Raw genomic sequence first — 14,619 nt, forward strand, 5'->3', positions numbered from 1 at the left:
CTTTTGGTCATGCTGAAGAGCCCCGAACAGGCCTACTGGGCATAACCCACTAAGACTTGGGGCTTATAAACATGAGAAAGCTTCCAGAAATGTCACTCAGAGCAAAAGTGAAACCAGTAAGACTTACTACCGTTCATAATCTTCAAATAGGGACTCGCTAACTGGCCTACTTAGTCCAAACTGCCATATGGATACCTACAGGTCCTATGAAATGTTTCAGTCTTCATTCTGATGCTATTAGGAACTAAAAGCCATGCTACTTCAAGAAAAGGAAAGAAGTCTCTATTGCTAGCCCAAGTAAATCCAATACTTGGAGTTAACATGCTTAAACCAAAATGCTTTCTAAAATGTATTTAAGGAAAAAAAAAACAATCTCTTTGCAGTACACACATCTATGTACCTACATACACATAGGTATGTATAGATTCTTCCAGATGAAGGTTCACCTTCACAATGCTTTTCTTGTAAGTTTCATGACAGCAAAAGACTTCCTGTCCCTAAACTCCACACACAGAGTATTAAACAAATGAAAACTTTAGGAGGGAGATAGGACAATTTGATTCACTATTTAAGGTCCTAAGGAATTCAAACTTGTGGCTGTACAAAGACTGTAACAGTGCCTCCTCCATTAACATACACAAAAGCCAGGCGCCTTCGTATATGGAAGGGGAGCTTTCCCCACCAATGTTTGGATCACAGTGATTCCACTGTTTTCCTCTACTCTGTTGTGCTCTAGGCAGTTATCTTCTTTCATTCTACCACTGAGCAGATATGCTCGACTTCTCTTTAACCAAAGTTCATTTGGGAGGCAGGTTGGGCCCACAACAATCCTGGGCCCTCCCTTTACAGTTCCTGACATCCGAAGGAAGACATGTGGATGGTTCAGTCCACACTGATATGAACTAAAGTAGATTGCTGCACAATTGGTAAAGAAACTTTATTCGCCTGATGTTAGTGCTGTCCTGGAGGCTTACTGATGAATAAGCTCACACTAGCTCTTTCTGAACTCTGGCTGCCTGGTTCAATTCAGCTGTTCTGGCTCAAACTCCTTTCCAAGCTGATTGATTAAATCTGGCTTCTCTCAGCTTCTCACTGAATTCCTCTGTGCAGCCTTAAACTAATGCTGGCAATCTGTTCTAATCTTCTGACTCCTTTTTATTCTTTGCCTTGAATTGCTCCTGCAGGAACTCATGAACAAACTCAAAGCACTGCCTCTACACTCACTCAACTGAACTGCATCAAACTGACTGAACTGTCCTCCAGTTAGATGTCATTTTCAAATGTCGATGTTTCCTACTATAAACTAACTTTACTTTCATGGTTTGGGAATGAAGGTATGTACTAAAGGTATGTCTGGATTCCAGCCAGATGAATTAAAGGTGTATAGTCCCTTGCCAGAGCTGTTTAATCCAGCTGCTGCTGGATTAAAGTTCCTTTACACATGGTCCTTCCCTATTGACCTCCATAGATTGTCCTGCTTCTTAGCTACCATTCTTATCAATATGTCACAAAGCAAGAGATCCATGGTAGTCGTTAGATCTCAATAAGGACAATTACAATACCTGAGAGTTGGTAGGCTACAGCATGGTGGTAGCTACAAGAACTATATTTTTGGACACTACTTGCCCTTCATGCTCTACAGAAGCCATCAAGTACCAGGATCTATGAAGTGACTCATCGAAGCACTTTGGTCAGGAGAGTTGGGTCTTCAAGGAGCATCTTATGCTCATATACTGCCTAGCCCACAACAAGGATATCCTGTAAGTCACCTACCTCCTCCAGGTGTACATGTAGCTCATCACTGTCTTGATGAAGTTCTGGAACGTCAAAGGGAGGCAATGGGATGCCTGGGCATTCTTTCCATTTAATCTAGTCGCCCTCTGTTCTCCACCCTGCCACAAATCAAGCACAATCTGTTTTCGCCTTGTCCTCATTTGTCATATATATAACAAATACACACCAAGTCACTTACTAGAAAACAAGGAAGTGTACCCTTTCATGTTAGTTCACTTTAACAGCTGAGAACAAACAGCATTCCAAACAGAAACTACTTGGATACTACCCCCTATACACACATAGGGAGAGGCATACCAGACTTATTTATTACCAGTTTGGTAATAAGATCTTCATTTACAGCATGATAATTCCAACATATCCCCCCCCCCCCATACACATTTTAAGTTATTTGAGGTGATTGCTGGCATATAAGCACGTCATCTCACTCAGGGAGCCAGTTCTCAGACTGCTCATTGCCTCTTTTTTTCACCAGGGCCCAGTATTTCCTGAATAAAGCCTAGGAACAATTTCTACCCACTGGCCCAAATTAGAATCCTTGCAGTTATCTCCAGCCTCATTCATGTCTGATGGTTTCTTCTACTTCCCTTCGCCTGCATCCTGAATTTCTCTCTATAGCATATTATAGTATACATAATAACACGCGCACACACACATGCACAGACAGTGTGGATAACTAAGAATCCTATAGCCTGTCTGCTTTTAGAAGTCAGGACTTTAGAGGCTAATCCTTCCCATCATCAATAACCATGCTCACCTAAGAAAGCTAGGGTCCAACACAGCACAAGGCCTACAGTATGGTCCATGGACCAGCCTATGACTCAGACTATGCATGTGATATGTAAGTGCATCAAAGCCTCTGGAAAGTGCAGATTTACTGGTTAGTGAAGAGCTGGGATACTGGTTAGTGGTTTGCAAATTTAATTACATGTCAGAATCAACTGAAAAGTACATAAAACAGTGGCTGGGCCAGAAACCCAGTTTTGATGTAATGAGTCTAGGCTTATGGTGTTGTTGGTCTGGAATTCTGCTTGTAGAAACATTGGGTTAGAGATGAAGCTGGACTGAGACCATGCTGTATTTCTTTGTTGTTAAACTGCTTTGGTTTCTTATATTTAAGGAGTTCAGCTATCAGTCTGTCCAGGTCATTTGAATGTGGGAATACGGAGGAAGCCCTTAGCAGGGGTTAGTGTTTGCTAAATTACAAATGGATGCAAGCAGTCAGTAATGATTATGGCTCAAAACACACCGTGGCATGACATCTTACTTCCTCTAAGCAGCTTTTCCCAACTATAAGAAATGTCTGTCCTCAAAAAAATGTACCTACATTATATGCAAAATATAGTCCTAAATCTTAGTATTTACAACAAAGAAGACAAATTACTCTACAGCCTGTATCTGGAAAAGAGGAAGGTGCTGACTACAGAAAGAACTGCATCCTAGCCAACTACAAGCTGCCATCCAACACAATGGGACAAAAAAATGCCATTGTCTGCGACACAAACAGCTTGCTGGGGTGCCCTTAATATTCCAACTGAAGTCAAGTAGTAAAGTGTCTTTAAGCAGGAAATGCAGAAAAATGTCCACACTGTCCTTACATTACAGCAATGTGCCAATCCATTTACCATTCTCAACTCCCCCCTGCAACCGCAGCTCATGTTTCCCTGCCTACCTGGACACTTACCTTGCCTGAGTCTAGGTACACTTGTTTTGCCAGAAATCCAATTTTCTCAGATCACTTGGTCAAGTGTCCACAGGCATTAGCTTGGACTGTGAAACCTTGAATCTTACCATGGCTTCTTTCTGGAGATCTTTCTGTTTTTATTTCTCCTCATTATGCACTCCAAACCTAGAGAGAGAAACAGGCCAAAGGTGATGCTAGCATACACCTATAGTCTCAGGACATGGGAGAAGGATAGAAAATTCAAGGTTGAAGTCAACCTAAACTACAGGAAACCCTATAAAAGTGAGGGAGAGAGGGCGGGGGTGGGGGGACGACGGGACCCAGACTGGGAGGGAAGAGATGGAGAGAAGAGGGAAGTGAGAGAAGAGGAAGGTGATACAGAATAGGAAGGGACCAACAAGACAAGCATGAACTGTACCTGGGATAACTGGAAGGGTTCTAATTTTGCCCACAAACAATATGTCTGGGTTTATTTGATTCAATTTACCATGCTGTTGTCACTATTTCACAATGCTGAATCATCACAAGATTCTTTATAAAACACCTTCACAGTTACAGTGCAGCAAGGCCCCATCCCAAACTCTTAACCAGAATTAGAACTCTACTAGTATTCACGGATAGCACTGGAGCTCCGCTTGTACCACACTTACGTCATAGCAAAGGGAAGCCCACAGATGTCCAATCTGAAAGGATGAGATCCCAGGACCCAGAGAGAATGAAGACACGGTGGGAAAGCAGAAGAGAAAATGGAAGGGAATCAGGCATCCCCACCCTCAGGACGCTGGGACTAAGTCAGAGGAAGCCTTTAACTGGAATGCTCAAAGCCCTAACATGCACACACTGTTGTCCAAGATCTAGAGCTGGCACTTCTGGATCCACTGAACCCCTCTAGTCCAACTTTCTAGAACTACTAGAAATGATGCAGTAATCATCTGTACCTGAAGTCTTTTCAAAGTCATTAATTGCCACCATTCCTGATGTCCTCAATCATCATTTCTAAAGGAAGTAAGGTCTGACCACTTAGTTAAAATAAGGGTACTCCCTGCTGTATAGCTTGGCCTGTTTTACTTTCTATTACTCATGTTTATCTGAAATTAAGTCAACCATTTATTTATAGTCTGGCTCCAGATACTAGAATAAACAGTACCTGAGAAGCAAGTGGATGTGTCTCAGGTATCCAGGGTCTGGCAATTCATGGGCTCAGATGTTTTCCTGAATGAAAGGATGGATGGATGTCTAGACAGGTGTGTGGATTTATGCCCTTAGAATTCCAGTGCTAGATGCCCGCCCCCTCCCGTCCCCCGCAACCGCCCCCGAGCCAACCCCAGCCCTGACGAAACAAACTTCCCGCCAAACATCTTTCTGGCCCAGAAAACACAGCAGACTGGGTAATTCAGTACAGCCCAGTGCACATGTGCAAATAGGACAGGGACTGTTCCTTTTTGTGCTAAGGTCGGGAGACTAAGGTCTCCCCCGCTCCCCCCTCATCCCCCAGCCCCAGCCCCGGGTTTCATTTCCATCGATAAAGGCAGCCACCTCACACCGGTGCTGGAACAAAATTCTCAGGCCGTACTCTACCGCGGGTGAAGTTCCGTACAAACCGATAAACAAGAACAGGCTTCCCATCATCCCTGGCATCCTGAACACCGGAACCGCGACTTTAAAACAGCCGGAACTTCCTGCTGCTGCCATGGTTTCCAGACTCTAATTTGAAGAAACTAGGTGTCAATCAATTGCGAATTCACTTCCGGGGCAATCTCCGGAGCTAAACGGTGGGGCATCCTGGTCAGTCGGCTTTAGCCTTCCTTTTACATTTTGTCTCTTTGTACCTTCACTGGTCTCTTCCAGAACAAACAGCCAAAGTCGTGCATAAAGAAAACACACTCCCGGACTTTGTTTTTTACTTTATAAAAATAGCCGCTTGATGGCAGCATGATTTCACTGATGCGCTCAGACCCGCTCTTCCCCCGCCCTTTGTGTTTAGAAAAAACAACACCTCAGTCAAAAAACTACTTCCTTACAGAAATTTGGATCTTCTCTGGCATTTTATAGCCCCAGGTTTTCCTGATTCTAAGCCAATCTAATGACTGGAAAAAAATATTTTTAATGTGTTTCTTTGATTACTATTTCTTTATTTTGATACTGGCTTACTGTATACTTTCTCGGATATGCATTTGTTTTTTTGTTTTTTTGTTTTTTTTTTTTGTTTTTTTTTTGGTTAGGACAGCAATATCTCCCATAGAGTACAATTTTTATTTTTATTTTTTTTTAAAAATACAGCAGCTTATAATGGTAAATAAAAGCATGGAAGTTTAGTTTGTGCTTCTATTAATAATATGAGACTGCATACTTTCTAACCATTATAAATTAACTTTTCACATTTTAGAGGTTGGTAATTATAAAACAAAGGAACGAAATGGTTATGACCTCAGTGCTTTGAGCCTTGTTGCTTGCTATTCCAGAGGAACTGTTTCATTACAAGATGGAAGAGATGTCAAGGAATTCACTCCCATGCCATGCCTTTTAATAAAAATCGCCTAATCTTGTTTACAAGGGTTCTCCATCAAAACTTCTAAAGCCCATGCCTCCAAGCCTTACTGATTAAGTTCTGTGACCAAAATATTAATACTGTTGTAGCTAACTGCCATAAATTGAACATAAAACTATGTTAGCTGGTGCTCCACACTGCATGAACTTGTATAGAATAACTACAAGTTGGATAGTTTTGTTCCCATTTTACAAGTGAGTATGTGTGTGTGCATATATAAAATTATATATAACATACATAATTTTATATGTACAAGACTATTTTAAAATAGCATAATTAGGAATCAACTTAATTTATCACGTGTTGGAATTAAAAGTATTTGATGTTCTCTAGTTTTTCCTTCCTGAAAAGCAAATCTGTTCACTGGGTGCAAAAACACAGTAGCTGGAGTTCTTGTTTGGCCTCTTGGAATTAATTTTCTTACTTCATGGTAGATTATTAAAAGGCATCTGAAGAGAGACAGAAGGTGGAAAGAAAGAGAGGTTTGGTTTGACCTTAGGCAGGACCATGTTTAGTCACAGGAGGGAGCATCTTGTCACCCACATGAGCAATGGTGAAAATGCCTACAAGGGGAAATGGTTCTATGGGCCCCTTGTAGGGGCAGAGATGTCCAGATAGGAAGCTTAGAAGAATACTCTTTCAGCAGGAAACTTTCACTTCACACACTGGGAAAATTGCAGCAGCTCTTGATGGCAATAAGGCAGGATGGAAGTGGGATTCTGGACTATGACACAAAGTTAAGAGACAACACATCAAGTGGCCAATGTCCTGGTTAGGATTATGTAAACTTGACAAAAGCAACAGTCACCTGGGAACAAGGACTCTCAACTGAGAATATGCCTTTGTTAATTTGGCCTAGCAGCAATTCTGTAGGGCATTTTCTTGATTGATATTGATTTATTTATTAACCACCCCCTGGGCATGTGGTCCTTGGTGGCATAAGAAAGCAGACTGAGCAAGCCTAGGGGAGCCAGCCTGTGAGCTGGATTTGCTTTGGCTTCCGTTCCCACCTGTAGTTCCTGCTCTAACTTTCTTCAGTAATGGACTATGATGTAGACATAAATATAAAGGGAATGAGCCCTTTCCTGTCTGAGTTGCTTTGGTCCTGGTGTTTTACCATGTCAATAGAAACCCTGAGACAGCCAATAAACAAACATTTAGAAATTCTGAGAAACAGAATGAACAAACGTAAATGAGTGCCTATAAACTAAACTCTGAAAGCAATAATCACATAAGCCTCGTTATTGTCCAGCATGGAACATGTTTGGTAATTACATTATAGTACATGATATTCAATTCAAAAAGTGGGACTGGAGACATGGCTCAACGGTTAATAGTTATTTGGGGTTTCCAGCACCTATGGCTATAACTGTACAAACTTTCTGTGCCTGACCCAGATCTGAATAAAGACATTTATTCAGGAGACTTACATTTACTATAAGCTTTAGCACTAAAGCTGGGCAGATTCTCAGCTATTCTACCCAACAATACTGGCCTGGCCTATGACCTACCATGTGACTCCTTAGGAACCTCCCCTTTAGTCCCAACTTTCTTCTTCCTCCACTGGCTTGCAACTCTCCTGATTTGCTATTGGCCATTCAGCTCTTTATTGACAGGTGAATGTTTTTACACAGTGCACAAGAGATTATCCCTATATCTGGCAGCTGAAGGCTGCTTATAACTTCAGCTCCATAGTATCTAATGCCTTATTCTGGCTTCCACAGGCAAATACATCTACATGAAAATTCATATATATACATATACAATAACAAAAATCCTTATAAGTTTTCAAAAAGTAATGGGAAATTCAGTTTATACAGAAAAGTTTGAAACCTTATCCAGTATAAATTAGGGAAAACGAAATAAGGTCATTGATTGTTCAGCATGAATCAAACAGCACGCCTGCCATGTAGACATTCTTTGGGGCATGATTATTATGGAGTTGTCGGCAATTGGACTAAGTAAAAATGATTAGCCTTAAAACGTGTTCCCACAACCAGGGAGAAGAAACAACCAAACAAAGCTATCTGTGGTCGGAAAAGGCGTGACAGAGCATTCCACTATGGCATTGTACTGGCTAGTTTTGTGTCAACTTGACACCGGCTGGAGTTATCACAGAAAAAGGAGCTTCAGTTGGGGAAATACCTCCACAAGATCCAGCTGCAAGGCATTTGCTCAATTAGTGATCAAGTCCCCTTGTGGGTGGTGCCATCTCTGGGCTGATAGTCTTGGTTCTATAAGAGAGTAGGCTGAGCAAGCCAGGGGAACCAAGCCAGTAAGGAACATCCCTCCATGGCTTCTGCATCAGCTCCTGCTTTCAGACCTGCTTGAGTTCCAGTCCTGACTTCCTTGGTGATGAACAGCAATGTGGAAGTGTAAGCTGAATAAACTCCTCCCCAACTGTTTCTTGGTCATGATGTTTGTGCAGGAATAGAAACCCTGACTAAGACAGGCATCAATGCATTGAGAAAATACAATGGTAATATTTGCTTTTCTATTTACAAGGCTTCAAATTTTCACATGGTGCCATGTTTTTATCTCTAGCTAAATACCTGTCACATCTCTTCACTAGAACAATCAGGCTATAAGAGACCTGCTTTAGCATCTATTTCCTGCATGCATCTGTGAGAAAGACCTCACAATATCTCTTGTAGCTGGGATGCTGGGATTCTTTCGACACTGACTTTCCTAATGGTTGAGGAAACAAATTAACAGATTTTTTTTTCCAAGATACAATTTGATTTCTTTGTTATCATTGATAGAAATATTGGGAAGTTAGCTGAAATTTGAGTCAGGATATTAGCACATTGTTTAATAACATTCTTCTTGTCAGAAATAGAATCTGATTGATAACTTTTCTAAGGTACCTTGAGCTATCTCATGTGTACGTATAAAGTGACAGAAAACATTAGGACTGCTAATTCCTACTAGTCTAGCTATTTTTCCTACCCAAACTCTACTTAGCTACCCCCACTAATCCAAAAAAAACTTTACAATAGAAAACTTTCAAAGAGGAGAGGAACAGAGCCATGTTTTAGGCTGTATAAACAGCTCTCTACACTGTGTGTGCCTGCCATTCTAGGCTGATGTCTTACTTTCCAAGGTCAAAAAATAAACTGCCTCACTTATAATACATATTCTCATTATGAAGTGAGAATCATTTCTAATGTTTTGGAAATTTTCCAAGGATATAATTTTTCAATCACACATTTGAAAATAGCAGATTTAATCAGCATCCAAACGCTGACACCATTGCATACACTAGAAAGATTTTATTGAAAGGACCCAGATGTAGCTGTCTCTTGTGAGACTATGCCGGGGCCTAGCAAACACAGAAGTGGATGCTCACAGTCAGCTAATGGATGGATCACAGGGCTCCCAATGGAGGAGCTAGAGAAAGTAGCCAAGGAGCTAAAGGGATCTGCAACCCTATAGGTGGAACAACATTATGAACTAACCAGTACCCCGGAGCTCTTGACTCTAGCTGCATATATATCAAAAGATGGCCTAGTCGGCCATCACTGGAAAGAGAGGCCCATTGGACTTGCAAACTTTATATGCCCCAGTACAGGGGAACACCAGGGCCAAAAAGGGGGAGTGGGTGGGCAGGGGAGTGGGGGTGGGTGGATATGGGGGACTTTTGGTATAGCATTGGAAATGTAAAAGAGCTAAATACCTAATAAAAAATGGAAAAAGAAAAAAAAATAAAAGAGAATGGACGCTAAAAAAAAAAAAAAAAGAAGAAAAGAAAATAGCAGATTTTAGAACAATTCTAAAAAACCACCTACTAGCATGTCTTACCATTGCTTTGTCACTCCAGATATTTGGTGCCAACTGAAGAGACTAAGAAACTTGCTCAGATTACTAAAAGTCCAAAGCAAACTATGGCAACCCACAAAATCTTCCCCAAATAAGTAAATGATAAGAGGCATGATGATAAAAACAAAACAAAACAAAATAATGGCAAAGTATCAGAGTTACTCTTGCAAAAACAAAGACTATTAAATATAATTTGAGTACCAATCTCTTTGGCTTCAACCTTTATTCCACAAACAAAACAAAACAAAACAAAACAAAACAAAACAAAACAAAAACCTTCTTTCCGTGGGAGAACATTTTCTTTTTCATTTTTCATGGGTTGGGCAGTCAATACACCTCATGAATGAAGAACACAGACAGAAAAATAAGCACCAGTAGTTAACATTAGATTTTAACAACTGTTTTCTGCTATTAGGTCATCATAATGTCTTCCCTGAAGTCCACTGAATCTTCATAAAGTGCCATTTACTTCTGCACCTTTCTTCTCTCCAATCTTTGAACAGCTGACCAATAGGCATAAGGAAAATAATTATTATAATAAACCTACCTGGTCTAGTTTCCCGACTTACTGGTGAGGAAAAAAAAAAAAAGAAGCAAACAGACACAAACAAAAGCCAAACTCTAGGTGATAGCTTCATCTCCTACAATTATAGGTTAGAAGAAGTAAACTTATCGGACAGTTAGGATCTAATTACTATTCAACACAAATATCTGTCTGCAAAAAGTTGAGTAATAAACAGTTCCTTTATTTTAAAATATTAAAAGTAACTCTAATATGCTATTCAATTATTATATATTTTAATTAAAACATTTAAAGCAACATGTCTGCCTAAAACATTAAACGAAGCAAATTACCTTGGTTGCTTCCTGAAATAAAAGGCTTGTTGAGTCTCTTGAGTTTACTCATGTTTACTTGTAATGTAGCAATTGGGTTATCAGCTTCAGTCTGCCCCTTTATGTTATTCTTGTGTATTGAGCATTTGCTAACATCCAACATCCACATGGACAATCCATCCTATATTCTGATCACTGGGGAACACAGAAACAGGATCATATTCTCTTGTGTTAGCTGTTCCTTGCAAACCTTCCATCTGCTTCTTAAATTGGTTCTTCCATTTTTGTGAATGGCTATTCAACAGTCATAAGGCAGTTTTCCCAAGATGTACTTCAGTACATCTCTTTCGCTCAGCTGTCCCCTGGTATTTTGTACCAGAGAACAAGTGGCACCTGAAGGCAACACCTCAACTCCCTACTTCTGCTGCCTGTTGCTGTGTAGGTTACCTAGGTCCCCCTCCCCCAACCAAAAGTCTTCTGCATGAGGCTAAGTTCTAAAAATAGAAGTCTTTCCAAACCTCAAGGAATAACTTTAAAAGTCCCAGAGGCTCTGCAAATAAGTGAAAAACTTAAAAAAAAATCCATTAACTACACTATCAAAGGTACTATCCAGAAATATAACTAAAGGCAGAATTTGAAAGTGATATTTACATACTCATACTTTCAACAGCATTATTCACAATTTTTCAAAAGTTAAAAGCAATAAAAGTGCTTCTCCCTCCATAAATAAGATATGCTATCTATATACCATAGAATGCTGTTCTGCTCTAAAGTAGAAAGAAATCCTATAAGTCATTAGGTCAAGCAAAATAAGCTAGTCACAAAACAGAAAACTGCACCAGTGTCTAACATAGCCAAATTCAGAGAAACCAAATGGTGCTTTCAAGAGCTTGGAAGAAAAGGAAATGGGAATGTATTGTTTACTAAACATGGAGTTTTAGTTTTGCAACATAAAACATTGTTAGAGAGTTGCAGTAGAAAAGCATGAATAAGTGAATATGTAACACTGTTGAATTGTTTACCTATAAATAGATAAATAATACAATTTTAAGGTTTTTTTTTGTCCTTTATCACAATTCAGAGGTCTTAAACCTGATAGCTCCTCCTATATTTGACTTTTCAGAACTTTCTCTATATACTGCCATCTCTGTCCCCTATGCCCTCTTTACCCCATGCCCATCTGGTTTCAATTATCTCTCAGCATTTCTGGCCTCAGTATACTCAGAGTATCGGACTTTGTTCACCACTTATTTCTAGAAATTTTCGGATCCTTTGGCTTTTGTGAAACTCTCTTTATCCTTTGCTGTTATCTCAGTTACAACTCTTTTAATATTTAGTCTGTTTTCCTGCCTCTTCATAGTTGATGATGTCCTTGGCTTGTGTCTTTTTGAGCCTTTACAGTCTTACCATTTTCCTCATGCAAAGCACAATTACACAGTGCCTGCTATCAAATATATATCTCTGCTCAGGTCTCTCTCTGCCATATCGATTCTATGAGTCCAGTAAAATATTCCAACTCAGCCGGGCGTGGTGGCACACGCCTTTAATCCCAGTACTCGGGAGGCAGAGGCAGGCCAATTGTCGAGTTCAAGGCCAGCCTGGTCTACAAAGTGAGTTCCAGGACAGACAGGGCTGTACAGACAAACCCTGTCTCAAAAAAACAAAAAAACAAACAAAAAAAAGATATTCCAACTAAGCTCCTCAAATGGCACTCAGCTTTCCTCCTGTGTCTTCTAAGTCAGTAACAGCACCCTCCTCCCAGTTTTGCTGGAAAGCCTGTGGTTCACACTAGGACCCTAATTCTCCTTTATACTCCATATCAAATTGTTCTAGAGGGCATTATTCATTCTGCAACTGTCAGTGTTGTATCATCTACCCCCTTCAAGCTGGTCTGCTTCTAATTTTGTCTTCAAGTTATAACCTTCCACATCTTTTTATTGTTTGGGGAGTCCCTTGAACTCCCCTGAGCAACAACTTGAAGGGAAGTGTCCCAATATCTGACACCAGAGATTTTTGTTAAGCAGTCTGGATTGGAGGGAGCATTGTCACTACACTTGCTGTAACTTCATTACATTTTCATTTACATATATTAATTATATTACATATTTATTTTAAGCAAACCTAAAATAATGTTTCTGTAATGGCTGTGGCTTTTTCAATGACTTTTAGTTCTCTTTATCCCCCTTCCCTCCCTTTTCATCTGGATTGCCCTCCCTCCTGCTAGATAAAGCCTCTTCAGTTTTCTAATTGCCCAATTCGTTCTCTTCACCTTGCTTTATAGCTCATTTTACCCCTTCCCCATTCTCTCCTTTAACCTTCATGGTTTCTGTGTTAACTTCAGGTTCTACACTCACCTCTTAAGATTCAGATCTAGAATCCACAAATCAGAGAGAGAAAGCATTTAGGTTGTTTCCAATTTCCAACTGTTATGAACAGAGCAGTGATGAATGTGGCTGAGCAAGTATCTGTAAAACAGGACACTGTGCCCTTTGGATAGATGTCAAGGAATAGTATAGTTTTAGTTATACAATTTGGTAAGATTTCAGCACTACAATAATAATAATAATAAAAAACTACAGTAACGGCACCAAAACAGACTAGGAAATCAACAGAACAAAATAGAAGTCCAAACATGAATGCATGTAGTTTTACAGCATTCTGAATGCATTACCCTGAACTAGAATCAACTTGAAATGGATCAAATAGATCAATGTGAAACCTGTAAAGCTGGAACTGCTATAAGAATAGATGGGTGAAGCCCTACAACATATAGGTGTAGCAAGAGACTTTTGAGCGGGACTCCATTCAATTATGAATTAAGGCAAACAATTAACAAAGAAGACCTCATAAAACTAAAATACTTGTGTACAGAAAATGGAACAATAAGCTAATAGAGAGGAAGCCCATAGTGGGAGAGAATATTTGGCAGCTACTCATCTGATAAACTATCCAGAATATAGGAAGGAAAAAAAAAAAAAAAAAAAAAGGATTCCAGAAAGCCAAGGATCCAGTTTAAAATGGCTGGAGGGAGGGGGCAGCTCCAGATCTGAATAGAGAATTCTCAGAAAAACAAAACAAAACAAACAAAAAAACAAACAAACAAAAAACCCCAAAAAACAAAAACAAAAAAACGCAAAAAACAAAAACAAACCAAAAAAGAGATGAAAAATTGGCTAAGGATTATCGTTAAAACTTTAGCATCTATAGCAATTAGGGAAATGCCAATTAAAACAACTCTGAGGTTCATGTTACCCCAATTTAGAAAGATTAAGGTCAAGAAAACAACTGATAAGAAATTTTGGTGAGGATGTGGGAATGGGAATTCTTGTTCACTTTTGGTGAGATTCCAAACTCGAACAGCTTCTGTGGAAATGAGAGTGGAGAAGTCTCAAACAAACAAATGCCAATCCAAAACAAAAACAAAAACCCCTTGACTTGTGGTTTTTTTTTTTTTTTTTTTTTAATTCTCATCTCATTAAAATTCACCGTACAAAGCTCTTGACTGCAATCTGTTCCAGCTAGATTGTTCTTTGCAAGATATTCTAATGCCTTTTCACTAATACCTCTGCCCATGCACGTTCCCTCTGTCTTGAGTCTTTCTGACCTGCTTGGTTAAGCACCCATCATGACTCAGCTCAGGTATGCTCCCACAGTGTATAATGAAGCACACCTCGTTGTTACCTCACTCTGCTAGTTCTTCCAAAACAGGTAGCAAATTCTTCTTCTTCATCCCAGAATTCCACCGTCCTGCTTCTAGAACCTTGCTTGTAAGTGGTTAAGGCGGGCGTATGTGTGTGTGTGTGTGTTTGCGCGCGCGTGAACTGGAAACACGGCACACAAGGGATTTAATAACAGCATCGTTTAAAAATGTTTTTTTTTTCATATAACTTATTTTCCCCATTGATTTATTGAATATTCTATCACCTAGGCTAGAGGAACA

The 14,619-nt window shown here is 39.8% G+C and overlaps 1 long non-coding RNA gene across 1 annotated transcript in view; it reads right to left on the bottom strand.

The window, feature by feature from the left end:
• The window catches only part of 5530601H04Rik (RIKEN cDNA 5530601H04 gene), a 29,271-nt gene extending 24,132 nt beyond the window's left edge, over positions 1-5,139 (bottom strand). Inside the window, exons 1-4 of the long non-coding RNA NR_015467.1 lie at positions 5,015-5,139; positions 4,626-4,690; positions 3,479-3,643; positions 1,774-1,892 (exon numbers count right to left, since the gene is read on the bottom strand). This is a non-coding gene — a long non-coding RNA (RIKEN cDNA 5530601H04 gene). The remainder of the gene's footprint in view (positions 1-1,773; positions 1,893-3,478; positions 3,644-4,625; positions 4,691-5,014) is intronic.
• Between the last annotated feature and the right edge of the window lie 9,480 nt (positions 5,140-14,619).

Source organism: Mus musculus, chromosome X (genome assembly GCF_000001635.26).
Source record: "Mus musculus strain C57BL/6J chromosome X, GRCm38.p6 C57BL/6J".
Classification (NCBI taxonomy): domain Eukaryota; kingdom Metazoa; phylum Chordata; class Mammalia; order Rodentia; family Muridae; genus Mus; species Mus musculus.